This window comes from Arvicanthis niloticus, chromosome 15, assembly GCF_011762505.2.
Source record: "Arvicanthis niloticus isolate mArvNil1 chromosome 15, mArvNil1.pat.X, whole genome shotgun sequence".
In the NCBI taxonomy this organism is placed as follows: Eukaryota; Metazoa; Chordata; class Mammalia; order Rodentia; family Muridae; genus Arvicanthis; species Arvicanthis niloticus.
The window spans coordinates 22,492,398-22,518,448 of record NC_047672.1 but is presented as its reverse complement, the minus strand read 5'-3'; the positions used below and the strand labels follow the sequence as shown (position 1 = coordinate 22,518,448).

The following is a 26,051-nucleotide window of genomic DNA, read 5'->3' as shown; positions in this document are numbered from 1 at the left end:
GATGTGTGGCTACAGAAAGAAGGCTTCATACCGACATATTATCTGTGTAGGGAATAACTGAAATATGCTTTATTTAGGAAGAAACCTTTACTGCCATTGAGTAGAGGTAAGTGTTCATGTTAGCAAAGTTTCAAGAAAGGTGACATGAGAACTTTGAATGATTTTGGTCCAACTCCCTGTGACGCTATAGGCACCAGACCTATACATTACCTGGAAGACAGCTCACTCACACTGCAGAAGGGGTTTTCTCTTGACAGAGAGTGCAGTGGCAAAGTCTTAGGTCCAACAGCCACAGCATTACCTAAAACAAAGAGAGAATTTCTATCACTGAAGGTAGACTGAGGGTTGAGCTTACAATGTACAGCTTGTGTTCTTCAATAGGTTGGAGAGATCTTAAAACAATTGTTCAAACTGTAATGACCTCAACCTTAGTGCTTCCTAAGCTTTCTGGGTGTTAAGCAGTCTCTGTAGCTATAGATCGCACTGAAAGTTTTCTTCAGGTAATTACGCAACGTGAAGAATTAGTTGATACCTCATAGAATGCGTGGAGCATGTTGTGAGCATGCAATTGAGGTCACAGAAGTAACAAAAATGAAAGGGTAAGGAACATGAAAATATAAGGAATTGTATCCTATTAATAATAAGTCTAATATGTTGACTAAAATCAGAGAAAGAGTTTATGCAAGTATAAATACAAAACAAGCCATAAATTCTTTCTGTTCTGAGCTGATGCTTTATGTGTATATACTACAAATATTGTTGTATAGTCCAACTATGAGATTATAATCGTTAGTAGACTTGTTTGTGTAAAGAGAGGTGTGGTGTGTTAAATGTGCAGCTCAAACATTTGTTGGAGACTGTGACATCACTAAGTCACTGGAAGCCCAAGCTCTAGTTTCCCATACAGGGCAGGAATATACCTTGGTCCTGAGCCTGCCTTGGTCCTGAGATGGGCTCCAGTCTCTTCTTTATGGTCTCTATTCTCCTGTGTGCAAGTAAGTGCTGGTGAAGTCAAGTGGGCGTCTTCTCCAGAATTCCAAAGTCTTTTTGCTAAGATGACATCATTAGGTTTTATCTTTCTTTATTACAGAACACATGGAGGCTGCAGTCACCCAAAGCCCAAGAAACAAGGTGACAGTAACAGGAAAAACTGTGACATTGAGCTGTCACCAGACTAATAACCACAACAGCATGTACTGGTATCGGCAGGACATGGGGCATGGTCTGAGGCTTATCTATTACTCATATGGTGCTGGCAGCTTTGACAAAGGAGATATCCCTGATGGGTACAATGCCTCCAGAACAAGGCAAGAAGACTTCTCCCTCATTCTGAAGCTGGCTTCTCCCTCTCAGACATCTGTGTACTTCTGTGCCAGCAGTGATGCACAGTGGTGTGTGGCTTCCTGTCCTCTGCACAGAAAGGAAATTAGGAAAACAAATCGCCTGTGTGTCCTAGGAAGTGCCTGCCTCAGAGTCACTGAACTCTGACAAACTAGGAACCTTACAACATAGATCTCAGCTTGACTGGAAGCCACTCCAATACCATTTTATAGGAGCTTGTCTCCTCTCTGGATTTTTTGTTCCAGAGAGTGACATCCTAACCACCTTATCTGTGCCAGTGGCCTTCAGTAATGTCTTCAACTCTTTCTACTGGGTCAATTATATGATCTCTTTTCTGGCTATATTAAATCTATAGGTCAGTAGCTTCTTTTTTTTTTATTAGAACAAATGGTGATAAGGTCCTATGTCATCAGTCATCTATATAACCAGCCTTCACTCTTTCCTGGTTCATTCCACCTAAATTTACCTGCAGTCAGTGCTAACTCATATGTGTTGCACTGTCTTGACCTTGAGATATTTTTCCTAGGACAATTCATGTGTACAAAAGATATACCTTTTTGTCTTATTTCTGGAACACATTTTCCTTGCAAACATACTTCAGGAAGAATTTTTTTTCTTTACTCTTTTTAAGATGTTAGTTTAGTTACATTGTTTCCTCTGCTACCTTTCCCTCTATTTATCTGCCCCCCACATTAAAATTCTACATTACTTACCATTCCAGATATCATTATTTAACTCCTATTTCATAACTTGCTGAATTTACTAATTAAAGTATCAAATTCTTTTGTTAAATGTGTCAGTGACTTGATTCTGGGTAGTAATTGGGTAGACAGTAGCAGAAAGCTGCTCATTCACTCTGGATTTTACACTGGAATCACAGCAGGACTGGGAAAATAAAACAAAAAGGTGTGTTTTTCTCAGTGTTTCAAAATTTTGGTCTATGATTATTTGGACTGTATGTTTCTGGGCCTGTGATGTGGCAGAGCAGTCTAGTGGGAAGAACATGGCAGAGATGAGCAGCCTATCTCATGGAAGTAAGAAAAGAAGGAAGGAGGGAGGGAGGGAGGGAGGGACAGAGAGAGAGAGAGAGGGAGGGAGAGAGGGGGAGAGAGAGAGAGAGAGAGAGAGAGAGAGAGAGAGAGAGAGAGAGAGAGAGAGAGAGAGAGAGAAAGAGAGGAGAGAGAGAGAGAGAGCCTCCATGATTCAATGTGCTTTCTAATATACACCTATCTATAAGTTAGTCATTGGTGATATCAAATTCTTCATGATGTAATCTTTCTTCAAGCTCTTTGTCTGAACATTGTGTAGGATAAAACTTTAATATGTGGATTTTTAGGAGACACTTAATATATAAAGCAAATATGCTCTAGTTGGCATTGTAATGTGGCGAAATATCCCTAAATATAATTCTTATCCAAAAGGATAAAGAATACTTTTATTAACACAAAAGGTAACTCAGGAAATACAACAATGCTCCATCTAAATTGTCAAGTCACAGAAGAGTAAATAGAAATTACCACGAGCATTAATTTTTGATTGTTACTAACAAATAAAGCATCAACAGCTGAAGTGATAAGACCTGAATTCAAGATGACCAGATAGGAACATTTTCTAAAGAATTACAATACAAAATGTGTGTGGAACTCAGACGGCCAAAACCAGTGTTCTACTAAAGAAGAAAATTACAGCCATAACAAAAATCCCTTCACAGGATGCTTTGTGACAAACACCACTTCTGTACATTAGCAGTGCATTCGATTTAAGTGCATCCTTTTTCTTCAAGTGTCTCCCTGGAGGATTCAGCTTCTTTTGTCACTTTGAAGATAGTCTTTCTTTGTCCCTTTTTAAAAGTTTTATGATTGTAATGAAATACACAATAACAAAAAGTTCATTCTGATGCTAGTGCATGAGGTGTATTTGTTTACGCTATTCCTTGTGTCTTTGAAATAAATTCACAGATTAACAGGCAAAAAACTATGCAAGGTAATCACATGTCTGGGGAATAGCAAAAGGAAAGAAAAAATATTTAAATACCTACATATATCCTGAAATTTGTATTCCTTTTCACAAGCAGAGTGCAGGGTAATATGGGCAAACTAGGGAAGAATACATTATTTGTTGGAAAGCTGAGTATGCCTTTAGGACACTGGTGATAGACTGTGAGAAATCTGTTTGGGCATAGTATGGGTATCCACTGTCATAAGTTAATCCTCCATGGTTGGTGGAACTCCCACGGGGAGTTTTACGTATATCTTTTGGAGTATCTGTGTTTTCTTCCAGGGAAAGAATTTTATGCTTCTATAGAAAGAAATTTTTTATACACTTGCTTTTGCACCTTTAGTTCAAAGAAATAAAACCAAATTAGCATACTGAACTGCCATTTTATAAACTACATTACTGTTTTATATGTATACCTTTGTGATTTTTCACATATATCCACTGTGTTGTTCAACCATCATTATATTTCTCAAAAAGTTTTCATCTGTAGCTCATTAAGCAGTAACTATTTCTTCATTAAGATCCCGATCTTGCCTATTTTAGCAAGTCTATACTTATAATTATAATTTTTTTCTCTTTGTGTCTGATTTTTTCACATAGTATGTGCATTGTTACATTTTTGATGTGCGTAAAAACTTTTCTTATTTTAATATTTCATTGTATTAAAATAGTATATTTTCTACCTTTTCATAATTTGAAGAACTTTTATGTTGTGTCTATCACTAAGTTATATGTCTTACATTTTTGAATGTGGGTCCAGTCTTTAATGGTTGAGTCATCCTCCAGTCTTCTAAGTTATACATATATATGTGTGTGTGTGTGTGTGTATGTGTGTGTGTGTCTTTGCCAAAGCCTAAAAAGAGCAACAACTATCTGCTAAGAATATCTCTGATTTCTATTTCTCAATGACTTAAGCACGTTGTAGAATAAAGCTATAAATGTATTAAGAAGAAAACTATGGGATCTGAAACACAAAAACATAAAATATACTGCTCAGCATCTAATAAAAATTTTACAGCTTTTCAAAGAAACGGGAAAATAGGACTTGTCACTAGGAGAAAAATCAGTCACCAGAAACCAACCTATTTCTTATAAATTGGCTGGCAGTGACATTGAACAGTGTAATTGCAGTACATACCTTAAACAGTTTGTAGAAATGAGGGAGACACGCAGAAATCCCAACTCAACTCCTAGAAGTGAAATTGTAGTGTTTGTGATGAAAATTCCCTGAATGTAAGCAATAGTATATCAGAGGCTCCATAAAGAAGGATAAATGAATTTGGAAATAATATTTTGAGAACATGGGGAAAATGAGAAGACAGTATAGGTGAACTGAATATAACTGCAAAAAGTCAAAAATACAATCCTAATTCACTTAAAATTTTAATATATATACTTCCTTAAGACTTGCTAGGTGTCTAAAACAATAATCCCAACATTCTACCCTTCTAGGCTTTCTCTTCCTTAGACTAGTTTATTTTTCAAAGTGTTTAGAAGACTTCTCCATTGACAGAATTCACAGTCTATGCCGAATAAAAATTCACTTAGACTAAAGAATATTTTGCTCAGGTCCACTTTTTCCAAAGGCATCTGATACCTAGTGACTAGTCTCCCTGCAGCACTGTGATAGAACTTATCCTTTCTTAAATGAGTTTCCTTTAGCTCTTTCTCACTGGGACAGATAATATTTGAGATTTTGGTGGGCAAACTGTACCTGGCAACAACTCTGTGGTGTGCACTGGCTCACCACAGATGCTTGATGCCTGATTTTGAGAGCTTCTAGCCTCAACCATACCTTGTAGGAGTATACCCCAGTAAGTCCACACTGGTCACTAGGGGGCACTGAGGAACCATCTAGTGAGTGTCTGATGTTTCTTTAGCTGGTGGCTAGAGGCATAGCTCTGGTTTGGGGCCAGAGTAGGGTATTAGTTGTGGAACTAGAAACCGTGCGGGCTCAGGAGGCTCAGAGCAGAGCAAGGGTGGTTAGTCATCTGTGCACATTAACTGCTTCAGCACAGGCAGCATGAACTGTAGATTTGAACTGTAGTATTGGCAATCCAAAGCCTCTGAAGCTAGTGGAGAAAAGGAGGCAACCGGCTCAGAGAATAGCATGAAATGGACTTCCCCATCCCCAACTTTATTGATTCAGCACAGCCATATCCCGTTCCACTAAACAGGCTAGACCTAAAGCAGGAGGGTCACCGCCAATAGAGTATGCCCAAGTGTACAGAAAGCCCATAGGAGTGAACAAGATCACTGACCTCAGAACCTGACATCACAGACGACAAGATGAAAGGAAGAGAGAGAGGAGGAGCTGACTCCTGATCTCTCACCAAGGGGACCAGCATCCTAAGAAGAAGCATGTGTAACACTGCCCTCCCTGATTCTGCCTGGGGCACCACCCTGATTTCTTGGGTTGCTGTCTTTCTCCTGGGAACAAGTAAGTCCCGAGTGCTGTCGGGTCAGCTCCTGAGCTCCTTTACTGCTGCTGCTGCTGCTGCTGCTGCTGCTGCTGCTGCTGCTGCTGCTGCTGCTGCTGCTGCTGCACAGACCTACTCTTTGTCTAGATGCGCATCCCTGTCTCCTTCCTCTGCATGTTCAGCAAATTCTGGGGTTGTCCAGTCTCCAAGACACATAAGCAAAGAAAAGAGAGAAAGATTCATTCTGAAATGTATTCCCATCTCTGGACATAGCAATGTGGTCTGGTACCAACAGACTAAGGGGCAGGAACTAAAGTTCCTCATTCAGCATTATGAAAAAGGGGAGGGAGAGAAAGGAAACATGCCTGGTTGATTTTTAGTCCAACAGTTCAATGACTATTATTCTGAGCTTAACCTGAGTGCCTTGGAGCTGGGGGACTCTGCTGTGTACTTCTGTACCAGCTCACCACAGACTACAGAGCTACTGGGTTTCTATGCCTTCACCTTCCTTTTCAAGTTGATGATGTATAAGAGAGAGGTTGAGAGATGCCACATAGTCATATCCAAGGCCCAGAAATGCTCCTAGTTCTATAACAATCCCCATCGCCTAGATAAACCCATACTAGTGCTCCTAAACACTGCGGTTGCCTCCAAGGTCTCCAGATATTCTCATATCTCTGCCAACACTTTGCAGCTTTTAGTCAGTAGTAGGAATTCTATTCTGTGCTTGGGTGTAGGCATAAGCTACATGTTTTAAAACAAGGGTAGAAATTAGTGTATCTGTTTGCAGATGAAGATTTTTATGTGTTGCTTTATAGATAGGCATTAATAGCTCATGAAATTTTGCATCATTTCATGCTTAATAATATCAACACTAGGATTAAAACCAACATTTCTTTCCCTTTTAAATTAATGTATAACTTTCTAACGTGTTCTTTACTTTTGGTCAAAAATGTGGCTGCTCACTGTCTCTTTATTAGCTGAGCTTAGTGTGTGTGTGTGTGTGTGTGTGTGTGTGTGTGTGTATTCGTCTTATCGCAGTTTGAAGATGCTGTGTACATTTTTAACAACAGAAAATTTGCTAGTCTACAATTAAAAATCAATTGAACAGGGATTAAAAAAATGTAGTTACACAAATCACACTCTCTCCAACAAAGTGAAAAGTATTGTTCAGAAGATTAACATAACTGGTAGAACATGCTTTGGTTTAAAATGAGCATAAGAGCCATAAAATTTTATGTTCCCCACTCCAAACATCTAAGTGCTTCTTTCTTGTCCTGACTCAACCATGGGCAACACCTTCCTTTGTTGGTGGCTCTTGATCTCTGGAAACCAGCCAAGCTACAGGTATGGAGCACAGTGTCCTTTCAGGTACACTCAGCCCCTACTGCCATCCTACTGCAATCTTCTTCATATGGGAACTCTGCTGACCTCCTTTGTCTCTGCTTCTGTTTGTGAGTTCTTCCTTACCAGGGAAGGGTTATAGAAAGTTTCCATCATGATCCCACCAGGATGCGTAGCCACAGAAAGGAGGCTTCATCCTGAGATATTATCTGTGTAGGGAGTAACTGAGCTATGCGTAACCTAGGAAGGAACCTTTACTGCCCTTGAGTAGAGGTAAGCGTTCATATTAGCAAAGTTATGAGAAAGGTGATCTAAGAGCTTTGGATGATTTGGGTACAATTCCCCAGAACCCTAGAAGTACCAGACCTATATTACCTTGCAAACAGTTCTCTCATATTGCTGAAGGGGTTTCTTCTTGACAGAAAGCATAGTGACAAAACTTATGTCTGCTATTCACAGCCTCTCCTGAAACAAATAGAGAATGCCGATCAATATAGAAACACGGAGAGCTGAGCCTAGAAGTTAGATCTTGTATCCCTGAAGAGGTTGGAGATATCATAAGACAATTGTTCAAATTACAAAGACCTCAACTCTGGTGCTTTATAAGCTTTCTGTGTGTCAAGCAGTCTTTGTAGCCATAGATAGCATTGAAGGTTTTCTTCAAATATTAAGACAAGTAAAGAATTAGAGGAAATCTCATAGAACTCAGCATGTTGTGAGGCTGCAGCTGAGACTACAGAAATAGTAAAAATTGAAGCGATGTAAAATAAGCAGTAGAATCATAGTAGGAATAAAATCATATGCTGGCTAAAATCAGAGAAAGAACACATGCATTTAGAAATTAAAAAAAACAACAAAGTACAAACCCTCTTTTATCTGCGTTGGTAATTATTGTATATTCACTTTAAAATTGGTGAAAAATGCACCTAGGAGACTATGATTGAAAATTGACTTGCTTATATACAGAGGTGGTGGTGTGTTTTAACTCTGCAGCTCTAGCGTTTGTTATAGACGGTGACATCACTAAGTCACTGAAAGCCCCAGCTCTAGTTTTCTAAGCAGGGCTGAACCATATGAGAGCCTGCCTTGGTCCTGAGATGGGCTCCAGGCTCTTCTTTGTGGTCTGTAGTCTCTTGTGTGCAAGTGAGTGCTGGTCAGGCCACTGGTGTGCTTCCTTTTCTTAGAATTCCTAACTCTCTTTTCCAAGATGATATCATCAGGCTTTGTCTTTCTTTATTACAGAACACATGGAGGCTGCAGTTACCCAAAGCCCAAGAAACAAGGTGGTAGCAACAGGAGGACAGGTGACATTGAACTGTCACCAGACTAATAACCATGACTACATGTACTGGTATCGACAGGACATAGGGCAAGGGCTGAAGCTGCTCTATTACTCGATTAATGTTGACAATGATGCTGAGAAAGGAGATGTCACTGATGGGTACAAGGTCTCCAGAGCAAGCCTAGAGGACTTCTCTCTCATTCTGGAGTCGGCTTCCCTCTCTCAGACAGCTGTATACTTTTGTGCCAGCAGTGATACACAGCGATGTGTGGCTTCCTTCCCTCTGCACATAAAGCAAATAGGGAAAACTAGTTGCCCATGTGCCCTAGCAAGTCTCTGCTTCTGTAAGAGCCACTGAACTCTGACAAACTAGGAACTGCACAGCATGGGTCTCAGCATTACTGAGTGTCATTCTGACAGATATTTTGTGGATACCTGTTATATATCCAGAACTTGCTTCTGTTTTCAGAGAGTGAAATGAACCTTTAGTTGTAGGTCATGATCACTTTTGGTAATCTCACAGCCATCGTCTCCCACGCTGTGGTTTTCAGTGACCACTTCAATCACTTTACTATCCAAATGAAAAACTTACACAATCTCTTCTCTGGATGCTTTTGCTCTATAAGTCAGTAGCCCCTTTATTCTGCAAGACAATAGCATATGAGTTCCTTTACCATTTTCCTCACCCATCTGAATCATCACCCAAGATTCTTCCGTTCTTTCCTTTCTAGCTAAACTTGTCCACATTCAGTTACTTCCTCAGTTGTATTGTGCTGTTTTTAATTCTGGAATATTTTTCTCCAGATGTTTCTTCTGTATTTTAGACATTCCTTTCCCATTTGTTTCTGTATCTATTCTTCCATTTTATATATATATAATATATATATATACATGTATATATATATATATCTACATACATATATATGTGTGTTTGTGTGTGTATACATACATATATAATAGGATTATTTTCTTTTATCCTTCTAAAGTTTAATTTCACTGCCTTGTTTCTATTACCTATCTTTTGCCTCCAGCCCCAACATGCTCTTCTCTCCTTTCAAATTAATTTTAAACGTGTGTGTGTGTGTGTGTGTGTGTGTGTGTATTCTGTGAATAAATGTGTAATTGCAACCTGCTAAGTATGGTTAGTGCTATTCTTTATGTCTGAGCACTTAAGATTGGATAATCATGTAAAGGATTTATCCAGGTGAAGACTATCTCTGCAGTCTTTAGTTTCCTCTACCAAAAAAAACTGCTGGAGGAATTGTCATACAGATTACATGATATATTACTCTTTTTCCAGGTTTTGATGAATTTATAAATAAATGTGACTGGTTTTCTTGTTACAACATATAAGAACTTTGGCTCAGTGGGTGACAATTGGCATTTTACAGAATGGGTAATAAAGCTGAGTAAGCACTGAGTGTGGAGATATGCATGACAATCACCTTCCTAGCATTGTGACAGGTCTAAGAAAATAAAGGGAAAAGGTATATTTTGGAGTTTTGTCTCAATGTTTCAAAGGTTGTGCTCTATGATTAATTAGACCTGTTATTTACTTCCCTCTAGGCCCGGCTTTTCTGAAGTTGTCTCCATCACTCACTCAATGTTCTTTCTAATATAAACCTGTCCATGGATTGACTATTGGTGATATTAAAGACTTCATCATCTAATATATCTGGAAGCTCTTCCTCTGAATGAACACTTAAACCTTTATTTAATATGTGAATCATTGTCACATCAATTGTGTGGACTTCTGACGTTTTGAAAACCAACTATCCATGTAAGGTAATCTGGACTGTTGTCTGTTAACTCCACTCAGCTATTTCTAAATAAAACATAGAAAACACCCTAACAATAAACTCCAAGCCATGAATTTGCTATAGTCCCTTAACTAACAGGCTAACCATCTCAAATCTGTTAAAAAAGTTAAAGAAGGACTGGGTCTAAGCCTTGTATTCCTAAATGTGTTATAGTGGCCTATGAGAGTAACAATATTCATCTCACTTTTATATCAATAAGAAGCTCGTACCAATGAAAACCTTAAAATTTGTAATCAAAGTAAATTGGTGCCATTTAAGAAATTATATCTTCATCTTGATAATAATTGTACAGATTTCTACCAATAGGTTATGGCTATGCAATAAATCCTAGCTAATCCTCTCTATTCCCACAAAACCACTACTTTTCCCTAGAAAGACAGCCCAACACTTACTACTTTAGTCCCCAAGCCCAGGGAATAGGGGTGCTGACTCTTCATTAGCTTCTTCAAGCTGATTATGGGTGTTGAGATATTAGAAGAGGAGTGGGGGGAAGAGTAAATTGATAAGCCTCTGATGCTGTGTCTTCACTGCCTCCAGATGGAATTCCAGGACCTCAGAGGTTTGAGCAGGTCTGCCCAGCTTGCTTGATGAGTAGATACACCAGGGCTGATTATTCTGCAATATACAATTCTCAAAACAAATTTTAGTATCAAGATAATTTTTTAAGAGGGCTGACATTTTATTAAGGATGTTGGTTCTAACCACTTTTCTTTTTTCCCCCTCTTTTATTGGATATAATATTTACATTACAAATTTTATCCCCTTACCACATTCCCCCCACCACCCAGGAACCCCTTATCCCATCCCCCATCCTCCTACTTCTATGAAGGTGTGCACCCACCTACCCCCCACTCCCCCTCCCCAACCTCAGATCCCCCCCCCTCAGTGTTCAGCCTTCATGGAACCAAAGATCTCCTCTCCCACCTATGCCCAACAAGGCCATCCTCCTTTACATATACAGCTGGAGTCATGTGTCCCTCCATATTTGCTCCTAGGCTGGTGGTTTAGACCCTGGGGAGCTCTGGCTGGTTGGTATTGTTGCTCTCCTCAACCCTTTCGGCTCCTTCAGTTTACTCTCTAACTTCTCCATTGGGAACCTTTGATCAGATTAACGGTTAGCTGCAAGTATCTGCCTCTGGGTATGTCAGACTCTGGGGGACCTCTCAGGAGATAGCCTTATCAGGCTGTTGTCAGCTTTCCCTTCCTGTCATTCATATCAGTGTCTATTTTTGGTGACTGCACATGGGATGAATACCCAGGTGGAATGGTCTCTATACAACCTCTCCTTCAGATTCTGTCCCACACTTTGTCTTCATATTTGCTCCCTTGGGTGTTTAGTTACTCCTTCTAAGAAAGACCTAGGCATCCACACTTGTTCTTCCTTCTTCATGAGCTTCATGTCGTCTGTTAGTTGAATCTTTGTTGTTTCAAACTTTTGGGCTAATCTTCGCTTATCAGTGAGTAAATACCACGTGTGTTCTTTTGTGATTGGGTTACCTCACTCAGGATGATATTTTCTAGTTCCATCCATTTACCTAAGAATTTCATGAAGTCATTATTTTTAATAGCTGAGTAATATTCCATTGTGTAAATGTACCACATTTTTTGTATACATTCCTCTGTTGAAGGGCATCTGGGTTCTTTCCAGCTTCTGGCTATTATAAATAAGGCTGCTATAAACATAGTGGAGCATATGTCTTTGTTATATGTTAGGGCATTTTCTGGGTATATGCCCAGGAGTGGTATAGCTGGGTCCTCAGGTAGTGCTATGTCCAATTTTCTGAGGAACCGCCAGACCGACTTCCAGAGTGGTTGTACCAGCTTGCAACCCCACCAACAATGAAGGAGTGTTCCTCTTTCTTCACATCCTCGCCAGCATCTACTATCACCTGAATTTTTGATCTTAGCCATTCTGACTGGTGTGAGGTAGTATCTCAGTGTTGTTTTGATTTGCATTTCCCTGATGACTAAGGATTTTGATTAGAGACCTGTCTGCTCCTGACAGCTTCCTGTATTGAATTTTAAGAAGAAATTGAGCATCTTTGGAGTTACTCCAGTTGTGGTGAGACAGCCACTAGACAAGAATTGCCTCTTTCCATCTACAGACAAATTACTGTCCAGAAAAGGACACACTTGCAGAATAGTCGACTGATTATATCTGCCTAGACAGAGTAATTGGCCCTTAATAATTCTGCAGCACTAAGGTCTGTCAGATGATCCTGGGCCAGAAGGCAGAAGAACAGATGCTCCAGCGTTTTGTAGTAGAGGGGGTGTCTAGGTGTTCAGAGGTCTCTATAAATTGGCTAAGGTTTAGAAGCTATGCTTCCCACAATTATAGTTAACTCAGTCATTCTGGATTTCTGACGGAGTTGAAAACTTATAGTCTCATAGCCAATCCTGGCTATTTACCTTGAGAGAAAAGATTTGAGTGGATGGTTTTCAGCTGACATTCATTCTAAAGCCAAGGAAAAAGCCAGGTTCAGAACTAAGTGTTTTAGTTAGGAGAGATAACAGAGGTTCTGGTTAGTCAACAAAATGATGGACTGGGTATTAGGACTATCTTATACCTCACTGGTTCAAATAGGCATAATTATGCTCTAAATGTATTTTGAGAGAAAAGTTTTATTTTAACAGAAAGGGTGATATGTAGGAGGAGCTAAGGTGGGAGGAGTACTGAGAGGAAGAGAAGGAGTAAGGAGAGGAGGAGAAGAAGGAGAGGAGAAGCTAGGTGATGAGAGAGAGAAAGAGGGGGGAGACAGGGAGGCAGATGTTCACGTATCTCCACCAGTCAAAATAGATGATATATCTAGATTGGGTAGTGGGTTACACCTCTGATTGAGCAATACCAAACTTATAAAGCTTTTGATTAACATTTTTTAAAAAGTGTATAATTGCAAAAAGGAAAAGGGGGCATGGGATAGGGGTTTTCTAAGGGGGGGAATGGGGAAAGGGGGTGGCATCTGAAGTGTAACTAAAATATCCAATAAAAAATGAAAACAAAACAAAACAAAAAAATAATAATATGTGAATCTTTGGGAAACACCTAACATCCAAAACAAATAAACACTATTTTGCATTGTAATATAGCACAACATGCCTAAATATAATTTTTACTCCCCAAAAGATAAAGAATACTATCATTAACAAAAGAGGCAACCCAGGAAATACAACAATGTTCCACCTAAGTTTTCAAGTCACAGAAGAGTAAATGGAAATTTAAGAGAACATTGATTTTTTTATACTGCTACTTAGAAATAAAGCATCAGCAGCTGAAGTATTAATGATGAGACTTAATTTCAAGCTTACCAGATAAGAACATTTTCTAAAGAGTTACAATACAGAATGTGCATGGAGCTGTGGACTGACAGGACTGTCTTATACCATAGTAGAAAATTACAGCCACACCAGGAAACCCTTCATGGGATACTTTCTGATAAACACCACTTCTACTTGTCACCAATGCATCTGACTTACTTGAATTCTTTCCCTTTAAGTATCTCCATAAAGGACTCAGCTGTTGATATTTATTTTCATTTTCTTTTGTCATTTTGACATAGTCTTCATCTCTTTTTTACTTTTTAAGTATCATAATTAAAACATGGAAACATAAAACATTTACCTTCACCGTTGCATGGGAAGATATATTTGTTTACTCTCTGATTTGACTCTATGAAATAAATTCATAGATTGACAGGCAAAATGCTATGCAAGCTAATTGCATACCTGAGGGCATCAAATGAAAATAAAATGAAATTTTAATACATACTGGTATCTGGAAACCTCTATTCCCTCTTCACTGGCTGAGGTGCAAGTCGATGCAGGCAAGTTGGGGAAGAATAAATTATTTGGGGGAAAGCTGAACATATCCTTGGAAGAATGGGTGATAGACTCTGAGAAATCTGTTTGAGCACAAACAGTATGGATGTTTCCAGTGTCTCCTCCTGTGATGGCTTAATCCTCCCTGGTTGGGGGTCGAGGGGGAGGGGGACTCCCAGGGAAGGCCTCACATGTTTCTTTTGGAGAATTTGCATTTAGTCTACCAGGGAAAGCAGAGAAAAAAATTCCTGCTCTGGCTTATCCCCAAGTTCAGAAGAAACAGAAACTAAAGTAACACACCTTCATCACTGTTTTTAGATCAGTAACTTAGTTGTTTTACATATATCCTTTGTGTTGTAAGACAGTCATTGCCATGTTTCCCCAAATGTTTTTATCTGTAATCCATTAAGTAGTAACTATTCTCCTCTCTGGCCCATGACCTTGCTTATTATAGGAAGTATATATTTAGAAGTGTATTTCTTTCTCTTAGTCTGATTTCTCTCACTTAGTGTATCACATTTTTAATTTGTATCACAACTTGACTTATTTTAGTAAACCATTGTATTAGCATTGTACATTTTCTAACTCCCATTACTTTATCAATTTTTAAGTTGCTTCCATCTCTCAGTTATTAATAATACTCAACTGACATTGAACTTTAATTTTCTGTTTCCTCCTACTCTTCAGTTTTTTGGTTAATTTTTGTTGTTGTTTTGTCTTTGGGGGGTGTATAGGAGATTGCAGAGTCATGCAATAATTCTGTTTGACATTTTCAGTAATTGTCAAAGTTTTTTAAAGGGAGCTCTACCATTTTACATTCCAAACATCAACTTTTTTTTTTTACAGTCTTTCCAATATTTTCACACATCCATTTATTACTATTGTTGTGGCTCTGTGTGTGAAATAATACCTTACTGTGCACTTTTGAACTACCTGTGAACCAATAAAGTCAAGCATCTACTTATGTGTTCGTGGCAGATTTTTATGTTCTCTTCGGGGGAATATTGTTTACTGTCAGATGTGTTTTAAAGATCATTGTGGCCCTTAGATTATTAACAGTTTTACTATGATGTGAGTAGGTAAAAGCAAAAATATACTCCTTCAGATTTTAGACAACATCATTCCATTTTCTTGTCTGAGACTAAAAGCTTTTCTTATGGGAAGGGACCAGAAACACATGCACAGGTGACTTTCCCAGAGTCTGGCACTATATTCATCTTATAGGGCTTGGGCCGATCATCCCTCTACTTATTTAACACTGGGTAGTACATGGGGGCTGGAGAGATGGCTCAGTAGTTGAGCAATGGCTGCTCTTCCAGAGGACCTGGGTTCAAGTCTGAGCACCAACATGGCAGCTAAAATTCTAACTCCTATTTCAGGGGATCCAGCATCCTCACACAGACATATATGTAGTTAACTCATTAATGTACAGAAAATAAAATTAAATAAACTGTTTTAAAAAATATATAACACAACAGTAGGTAGTGCTCCAAGCACAGATTTTCAGTAATTCTGCTTTATACTTAGAGCCATAAAAACCAGTACCTTGGTGGGGAGGGAGCTGGTAACTTAAAGCATACAGCTGTCCTATGTATATGTGTTCAGGACCAACAAGTTGGGATTCAGTAACCTGTTGAGAAGTTAATCTTTCATCAGCCTGCAGCTTGTGTGTGTATGTGTGTGTTACCATAATAATTAAAGATGTCATGAATCAAGGAGGACTTGGAAGAAACATGGCAGGGGACATAGGGAGGTATGGGAATGATGTAGGTGTGGAAATAGAATACTCACATAAGAAAATTTCAAAATAATAAAGATATAAAAATGCAGCTATCAGTAGAAGTTTACCAACATGGCATTCCCTATGGAATTTCAAAAAAAACAAACACTCGTTTTACTTATCATGATGAACTTTGACAAGCCTGGAATACCCTGTGCCAGAACCTGATGAAAGAGATATCCCCCAAAGTGAAGGAAAATGACAAGAAAGATAAAGAGGTCACCACCCAATAATGCTGTCTTCCAGTTGCCTTTGTGAATCAGATCCTTAGAAGAAAGGTGTCAAGTTGTAGAAGATTGTGTCCTCTAAAGCCTAGCTGTGTGTGAAAACACTGGATGAACTCCCATGCAGTCTGTGCATATGCTAAACCATTTACACTCAGGCACTTTGCTAAGACTGATTCTCTGAAGGGACAGTAAAGTCATTGTGGGAAGTGTTATGTGATAGCAAGTAATGCAGCTGTCAAGACCTTGATTTGGTGAGCATTTCTCTGCCTTCAATCTGCCATGGGCACCAGGCTTCGTGGCTAGGCAGTGTTCTCTCCTTCACACAGGTAAGATTTTAGAAAAACAGTCTCCATTTTGTATTTCTCTGGGGAATTGTTTCAATGATTGCCATTTCGAAACACTATCTTTTTCCCGACAGTACTGTCTAAAGCTGGAGTCACCCAGATATGTAATCATACAAGAAAGACAAGCTGTTTCCTTTCGAGGCGACCCTATTTTTGGTCACAATACCCTTTACTGGTATCAGCAGCTTAGAGATCAGTAGCCTCAGCTTCTAGTCATTTCAGAATGAGGCTGTTATAGATAATTCATAGTCGTCCACAGATCGTTTTTCTGCTGTGAGGCCTAAAGGAATTGACTCCACTCTCAAGATCCAGTCTGCAAAGCAAGGTGACTCAGCCACTTATCTCTGTGCCAGCAGCTTAGCCACCACAATGCACAGATACATCCCTGCTGTGCACAAAGGTGATGGTTTTCTTCAAGTCAGCTTTCAGCAGAGACTTGTGACTACTTCTTATGCCCCATGGACAGAGTTGGTTTTAAGACATAGGCCATGCTGCATATAACCATAGATCACAAATTCTTTCTTGAAACACAAGGACTGCAAGTGGTTGAAAATAATATCCCAGGGACTCCAAGTATTTTTTCAGTAACAATTCAAGAACCCCTAACTGAAAATGACTTTTCACAGACTCAATCATCAGAATCTGAAGATAGCTGTTCTGTGAAATTTGCAATCAGGAAATCCATCTGAGAGCCAGTGGTACAGATGGAGGTTATCTGTGAGAAATAGGCAACAGGCTTTCCCACTGCAGGTGGAGCATCTAAATGTTTAGAATGCTATCCTTGGTGAAATCTTTATATTGTGCTTCAATGCCTTTGTACTATAACTTTCTAAGGAACAGATTCTCTACAGTATATATTTGTTTGTTTGGAGCAATTATTTTACTCTTGATTGTATAAAAATGCATTAATAATTAAATTTATTATTATTATTATTATTATTCATCTTAACTCATTTTTAACAATGTTTTGTCATCAAAGAAATACACAAAATGGATAATCTGGCTAGAGTAACAGACTTTTAAAAAGAATACATTTGAGTTCCCATGAAGTCTTGGTCCTCCAGCCCATACCTACCAAACTTTGGAGTATGCAACACCACACTCAATCCAAATCTCCATTCAAACAGACTACTACTTTCCACAGAGTGCTGCAACTTTCTAATGTCTCTGGCATAGCCCAAAACTATTTCATGTTTGATAGCTCAGAGACTGTTGGACACATTTCATCTGTCTGCCTCTGACTATTAAATTGCTTCCTTGGCATGTTAAAATGCCAAGTTCTTCCCCTTGTTAAGAACTTCTAAAGCAACCCACAGCCCCCAAGTAACCCCTGATGATACCTTTTTATGTCTGTCTCTATACATTTGCTAACTCTTTTCTGATACTCTAAGATAGTAAGAGAAATTTGTCTGAACTGTTGGGAGTTCTTGGAAAACAGCAGCGCTGGGGTTCTGCATGCACCTGCACTCTCAGACCCTCCTGGCATTCTGCCCTTCGTTACTGAGTCTAACTGTTCACAATGCTTGTTCATTTTCCTTTACTTCCTATCAACCCATCTATTTATTCACAAGATCTAGTTGTGTGGTAGGTAATGGCCAACCATTTTCTCTTTGTCAGAATTTCAAAATTAGAACAAAGTAAGATTAATACTGACTCACCACTCTCTAACACTGATGCTTTATAAAATCTCACATCTCACATGAAATGAAGGGAATTGTGTTGCTGTGTGTCACTGGCCACTAGAATGCACTATGGTTTCACCGTTAGCTGGATTATCTGTGTGAGGGCTTAGGAAAATATAATTAGATGATATCCACCCTAGGTTTCTTGTTTTGTTTTGGTGTTTGGTTTTTGTTTTTGTGACAGGGTGTATCACTGGCCTAGAGTTTACCAAGTAGATTAAGCAGGCCAGTCAGTGAGCTCCAGTGGTCTGCTTGTTGTGTATTTCCAGTGTGGGATAAGAATCTCACAACATTGTGGCCAACTTTTAAAATATAGTTTTTAAGAATTAAGCTCAGGTTTTTTTCTTCCTTTCCTTCCTATTCTTCCTTCCTTCCTTCCTTCCTTCCTTCCTTCCTTCCTTCCTTTCTTCCCTCCTTCCCCCTCCCTCCCTCTACCTCCTTCCCTCCCTCTTTCCCTCCTTTCTTTCTTTCTTTCTTTCTTTCTTTCTTTCTTTCTTTCTTTCTTTCATTTAGTATTTCCCCATTTATTAAAAATAGATTTTTTTTCTGATACACTATATCCTGATTACAGATTCCTTTCCTTCTACTCCTCCCAGTTCCTTGACACCTTCCCTCCCCTTCAGATACACTCTTTTTCTGTCTCTCATTGGAAAAGAACTAGCAAAGATGACAAAATAAAGTATAGTAAGGCAAAACAAAAGTAATCACATGGAGGTTGGACAAGGCAAACCAAAAAAAAAAAAAAAAAAAAAAAAAAAAAAAAAAAAGAAAGAAAGAAAAAAAAAAGAAAAAGAGCCCCTCAAATCAGACACAAGAATCAGAGATTCACTTGTTCGCATACTCAGGAATCCAAGAAAAATACTAAGCTAAAAGCTCCAACAGAGGACCTGATGCAGATCCTTGTAGGCCCCGTACTTTCTGCTTCAGTCTCTGTGAGCTCATATGAACCTTGCTTAATTGACTCACAGAAGCTTGTTCTCCTGGTGTCCTCCATCCCCTCTGGCTCTTACACTTTTTCTGTCTCCTCTTCCATGGGGTCCACTGATCTATAGTAGGATGCATTTAATAGAGGCATCCCATTTAAATATGTATTTTCCAAGGCATGCATCTCTCTCTCTCTCTCTCTCTCTCTCTCTCTCTCTCTCTCTCTCTCGTCTCTCTCTCTCTCTCTCCATGATGCCTGGCTTCTGTGATAATGGCTGAGTAAGGCACTAATCTATGAGTATAGCGAAATAGCATTAGAAGCCATTTTATTGATACTTTTCTGTTTTTAGACCAGTAGTACTTGGTTTTACCCTAGATCTCTGTCCTATCTAGTGTCTGGTTCTTGGTCACCTACCCAGCATCAGGTGAGTATGGGTTTTATCTTGTAGAGTGGGTCTTAAGTCAAATGAAACATTGGTTGGTTACTCCCACAAACTGTCTGATAACAGCCCTAGCATATCTTGTAGGCAGGGCAGAATGTAGATCAAAGATTTTGTGGCTAGGTTGGTGTTTGATTTTTTTTTTCTTTCGGTAGTCTGCAGAGTACCTTCCCATACAAAGACACAAGAATGTAGGGGTGAAGTTTCTATGTAAGCACTGGCTTGCTTTCTTCACATTCAATGTGAACTCAGGTGTTTATGATCGCAAAGCAAACTCCAGCCCTGATTTAAGGATTTCAGACATGAGTCTCGTGGATGCTATAGTGTATTACTTTCCAATAGCTACTGTAACAAATTTCAACTAACTTGCTGTATTAAAGAAATGCAAATTTATTGTCTCATAGTTTTATGTGAATGCACTGGTGGTAGCACATTCCTTTTAGAGGCTCCAGAGTAGAGTCTAGTTTCTCGTCTTTTTTTTTTAATCTTCTGGAGGCCACAAATAACTTGGCTCATGGTCTCTTCAATTATCAAAACAAACAATAACAGTCTGATATTTTTCTTTGCTTCTCTTCTGACTCTTATTTTTCTTGTCTTTCACATGGTGAGATCCCTGCAATTGTCACCAGGTCTACTTGGAACTTTAAGAGCATCTCCTTGTCAAGGTAAAGTCAACTGGTTAACCACCTTACTTCCACCAGGATTTTAATTCTCTCTTGCCATGCTATTTATCATACTCACAGGACCTAGGGATTAGGCGTGTTTGTCCTTGAAGATCATTCTTTCTCCTGCACATGGACACCAGGTATCAGGGAGGAACAATAAGTTTTTGACAGCAGAATCATGGTTTATATCATGGGCCCAACATGTTGCAAGACAGTACCTTACAGAGAAAAAAGTACTGTAGATAACACCAGTAAAATTTTAAGTTATTTAAAAGTTGCTACTTAGATATAGGCATCCTCAAGTTTATAGAATTAGTCAATTTGTTTCTATGTCAAAAGTAAAAAATTCAAACAATTACAACTTTATCAGTAAGTAACTTATCAGACTGACCCAGGACATAGAATCTTCTCTTCTTCACAGTTTTCATACGTTCCTCCACAGTTGCCATACTGATGGGATGTATGTAGGCCACGGGTCAGGTGAAAGACCAAGCATTAATGATGAATAAGCATGGTGATTTTTCAGGAAAGAAAAATACACAGTAAGTAAATTCTGCAGTATTTTATTTGCAAATCTTTATAAACAAGATAACCCTTGCTTGTTTTATTGTAGGGATATAGAGGAGGTTGTATAGTAGAGTCGGACTATTTGGCAAAAATGTGATAATACTATATCATGGAAGTCTTTCACCACACAGAGCTTTCCACTGTAATCTGTTCTCCAAGAATCACCCCCTGTTTTGTTATTCTAACAGAGCTGACATCATTCCTGTAAAATTTAAAGAACGGTTCTTAATTGATCAATGAGTGATTTGAGTCTATGATAGTGGAAAAATTGTGCCACCAATGAGGGAATATGTCAATCTGCAGGGAAGAGAGTTTGTGAGAAGACAGTGAATTCCTTTTTAACTACTTGGAATTTGAAGAGTAAGTGGAAATCGCAAGTTCTTGCAAGAGAGAGGGTATAGGGAAGGCAGCAAGAATTGATAAAGCCAAACCAAGCTACCAGGGGCCACAAATGTGTAAACCTTCACCTTACTTCACCTGCAGTTGCATGCCAGTCCTACTTGACCTCCAGAACTTCAGCATCTTCTCAAAACAGCTTTTACACTGCAGCTGGGGTTGGAGGTGTTTGTGGCTTATCTGATGATGTCACTGACCAATAGATGTAGCTTATGAGAATAAAATGTTCACAAAGTCACTTCGCTGCTCATGTGAAGCCCTAGTTTGGATGTTTCACATCAGTGCTCATCCCACTATGGGCATCCAGACCCTCTGTTGTGTGATCTTTTGTGTTTTGGTAACAAGTAAGTCCTGAGGATACTTAACATTATCACACTGGCTTTCTGTGTTCATGACTCTACAGAGTTTTCTTATTCTGTCTCCCACTTTGTCTTTTTAAATGTAGATCACACGGATGCTGGAGTCACCCAGACACCCAGACATGAGGTGGCAGAGAAAGGACAAACAATAACTTTGAAGTGTGAGCCAGTTTCAGGCCATACTGATCTTTTCTGGTACAGACAGACCGAGATGCGGGCACTAGAGCTGCTGAGCTACTTCCGCAACAAGTCTCCAATGGAGGATGCAGGAGCACTCAAGGATCGATTCACAGCTGAGATGCCAAATTCTTCCTTCTCCACTCTGAAGATTCAGCCTGCAGAACCCCAGGACTCAGCTATGTATCTGTGTGCTAGCAGTTTAGCCACAGAGCTAGACAAGGATGTCCTGCCAGTACAAAAACACTTGTATCCTTCTCTTCCTCCAGCCCCTACTAGTTCTGAAGTTTTCTGCCCTCCTTCATTAAAACAAACAAAAACAACAAGGGATAGAGGCACGACAAAGACAGAAGATAATATAGTATTAAGAAAGCTTGGGTGGAAAATGATCTTGAAGGAAGTTTAGAGATTTCTCACGTATGCTTGTTGTCTGAAAGCTCACATGTCACAGAACTGTAAGCACCCATGGTGTAAAGTCTATGTTTTCCATCTCCATCTGAATGTGGCAGTCCTGATAAGGGCAATGTGCTGTGAACCATTCTGGCCATTCATTCTGTTTTCATTCTAACTTGTGAAGACATTATTTTAATGTTAATTTAGACTTAGTGTTTCCATAGGATTTTTTTTTCTTTTTTTTTTCTTTTTTTTTTTTTTTTTTTTTTTTTTTACCACACATACGTGTAGAGTCTCATATCAACACTAATCTCTTGTAGTACAGGAATGTTTCTAGTTATGATGATGAGCTTAAGCCTGGCCAGTCCCAGTATGGAAATATAATAAACCATTCAAGTTTCTCTTGTCTTTGTTGTCCTCGATTTAATAATCCCATCTCCTTTAGACTCAAGTTTATATGTTCCTTCTGAATGTGTGTGTGTGTGTGTGTGTGTGTGTGTGCCACTCAGCACTGGAAATGGGCCTCAGCAGTTTTATTGAGCTCGTTACCATTATATTTCACAATGATGAATTCCTATCAAATGAACTCATGCAAAAGATGCCTATATTTGAGTCAGCACTGCAATTAAGTTGACCCAAGTAAGTTCTGCCTTATAGTCAAAATCTTTTTCTTGTTGAGTTAGTTGTGTCACTCAAATCCTAACATGTGAGATGAAATCATGCAGATGTTGTTAGGCGCACCAAGAGACATCACACTATGTCTTTATATGTAGCTCATCCTGGCTCCTTCTTGCTTCTTCCTGCTTATTTTTGCCTTCTATTCTATAAGCTCAGCTCGTTCACACACAAGATGACTCTTCTAGTTCATCCTCCTGCCATGTACTCACCCTGATGTTATCATCACATGAAAAAATTTACACAGTGTTTTTAATCTCTATTTTTTTTACCTATTTACTCTGGAGGTTTCTGTTTTCCTCCAAATATTTTCAAAGTTAGTCTCATGATTTTAGTATACCTGCATTGAACAGATGAATACTTTTTTTTCAGCCTTAAACATCCAGAGAGGATGGACTTTGTCTAATATTTTTTCTATAAATTATAACAATAAAGGAGGTTAGAAATACATATAGTTTGAATAATTTGGTGACTTGCAACTGACAAGAAAATGTCAGGCAAAGTTGTTTCGACCTTCTGCTGTTCTATAGCACACAACATACTCGGTATTTCCATAACCAGTCTATCTAATGTCATGCCAGTCCTTTTAGAAAACACATTTGCAGATGTCCAAACTTCTTTTTTGTACCCCAGCAACCTCAAGTGCTACTTCATCTTTGTGAATACTTTAAAATGCCTCAGTGGTCTACTCATGTGACACAATGATCTTGAGGCACACTTTCTAACTCTTCTTCTTTCAGTGGTTGTCTATTGAGAACAGGATCATAGCCCCATTGAGGATGGCAGCAGATGCTTCATACTGTTTATGTGTTTAAGTAGTCAAATGTACTTCATCGCTTTGTAAAATGGTCTTACACAATTTAACATGTCCTTGCGCATTTGATTTGCTAGATTCTACCCATATCTCTATACTCTCCAGCTTTCTAATCGCTTGCGATGCTGTTGGATGCTTCTTTGTGAAGCAGAAAACAACTGTACTCAACTCCCTTTTCACAGTAGGGTGTAACAAAATCCATTTTCTGAAAGAACAGCATGTAGGTCAGTCCTGATCATTTTTACTGGTTAAAAATGGTACTTTGGGAACTCGAAAATGCTGCTCAGCTATGTGTGTTTCTATTTAAAGGTACAGGATTTACCATTTAGAATCATTCAAGATAACATTCCTTCATTAAAAAGGAAAAACATTGTCCTTTGAAAGAACTTGTTTAGAAGACTAAAACAAAGGTTGCAAAACATAGTGTTTGCAAATCACCCCTTCAATAAAAATTTAACATTTAAAATGCCAAGTTGAGTTGAGATTCACAGAGGCAACCCTCTACCCCATAGATTCAAGAGTGTAAATAAATGGTTGTTGCTCTTAACTAGTGAATTTGTGGAGAGCTTTGTTCCACAGCGTTACCCTGCTGGATATCAAGCCTTAGGAAGCATCACTGCTGTCTTATGTGACTCAAGAGTGTTCACAAGCATTTATTGAAGCTGATTCGCCAATCTTTGTTGTTCTTTTACATATAAATAGAAATTCAATAATGTTTCTTCTAAAAAATATATATAATAAAGAGGGTGTGGAGATGTGACTCACCACTTAATACTTGTTGTTCTTTAAGAAAACCTGAAATCAATTCCTGACATCCAATAGAACTCCTCACAATTTCCTGTAACTCCATTTCTAGGAGATCTGATGTTTTCTGTCCTCCTCAGGAACCTGCAGACACTTGGTGCATATGTACACACACATAGACACACACACACGCACACACACACACACACACCTTAAAATTTCCAGCTGAGAGAAGAATTTAAAAGAAGAAAAAAATTTAAAAATATATATTAGAGAAAAAAGTACAATTGCTTCACCTACAGAAAGGACATATTGTATGTATTTTTGTATTAGGTTACTCTATGTGTTGATAAAACACAATAGATGCATTTGGGGTTAATAATAGTGTTATTAGCATCTCCACTTGCTCATTTCAAATGCAGAACACATAATTTAAATGTTGTTGCTGCAGGCTTTTGGGTTCTCTTCAACACACAAAACTATCCAAAATGGTCACTAATGTTGTCTGAATATTTTCTGAAATGATAGATGATTACAAATTCTTTTGTTCAATGATAAGAGATGAAAAAATATTCCTATGGTTCTATCTGATATTCAGGTCTTTTGAACAGTGAAAATTTTCTCATTGAAATGGACTCATCAACAGGATTATCACTGGAGAATTACTATTTTTTAAAGTCTTTACAAAGTCAAGGAGATAAACTATTCATAACAGTGAGCTCCCAGACAGGAATAATTTAGAGTCTGTGATAGTCAGCATAACTGGTCAGGCTCTTTCTGATGAAGAAAATGTGCTTGAGAGGACGTTCAAGGCAAAGGAAATTAGACTATGAATACAAGAAAATCCAAAATCAATCAACACAATTATTGCAAAAGCTTAAAAGATAATTAAAGGAACACCTGTGGTTGATGAACTATGCCAAAGGGAATTTACAGTTCCCTCAAAAAGAGATGAGATAATGCAGTGGCTCAAATTTATTTCCTCCTTTCTGTAAGGCAACAAAAGAAGGATGTTTATAATAGAAAGATGCCATAGATTCCTACTACATCTTGAAGACCTCAGTGAATGCTGGAAACACTCAACCAATGCACTCAATGGGAAAGATGAAACTAAAAGACAATGAATATTGTTTTGTTTTCTCGGTATTGCACCTGATAAATTCAGGCTAACCAAATGCACATACATTAGAATGTTAGAAAATTAAATTTTTAAAAATCTACAAATCATTACAAAAAATTAAAATGTGGATTGTTGTAAAAAAATAATTTCTGTGTGAGGAAAAGCAGCATCTTAGAAAATACCCACCCTCATGTGGACGAACGGAGAGTATGGAGTCAGGAGGGCTGGATTCTTAATGGGAAGAAGAAAAAGACTTAGGTCTCATGGCTCTCTGGGGAGATGAGAGAGAGAGAGAGAGAGAGAGAGAGAGAGAGAGTTTTATTTTAGATTTTACTAAGACAGGCAAGACAATCAGAAAATACCATTAGAGGGAAAATTCAGGATCTTAGAGGAAGCAAACTGGAATGGCTCCCCCAGGAAGAGACAGCATCCAGAAGCCTGTCAAGAAATGGCTCTGAAGATCACAAATACGGAGAGTTTTGACAAAGATGCTTGGGAAGATTAAGAAACATATTTAAGTTATATGATCTTCAGGAATCTTCTGCATTAATTGCTAAAATTACAGCTCATAGAAAAGTGTGGTGCAGATGAAAGGGGAAGCAGGCAAAATGTAAGGAGAAAAATTTAGCCAGAAGATCACATGACAGAAAAGGAGGAGGTATTAAATATTTATTTTAATAGCTCTTGTTTAAGAGATTTCAGAGTTTATAAATTTAATATCTC

The 26,051-nt window shown here is 38.6% G+C and overlaps 1 long non-coding RNA gene and 1 gene segment (V, D, J or C); both read left to right on the top strand.

Annotated features, from left to right (window-relative positions):
- LOC117721013 (T-cell receptor beta-1 chain C region-like) overlaps positions 1-26,051 on the top strand; it is a 381,561-nt gene that overhangs the window by 80,698 nt on the left and 274,812 nt on the right.
- LOC143434525 (uncharacterized) lies at positions 572-2,137 on the top strand. The gene is made up of 2 exons (XR_013104055.1): positions 572-995; positions 1,091-2,137. It is a non-coding gene; the product is annotated as an uncharacterized LOC143434525 (long non-coding RNA).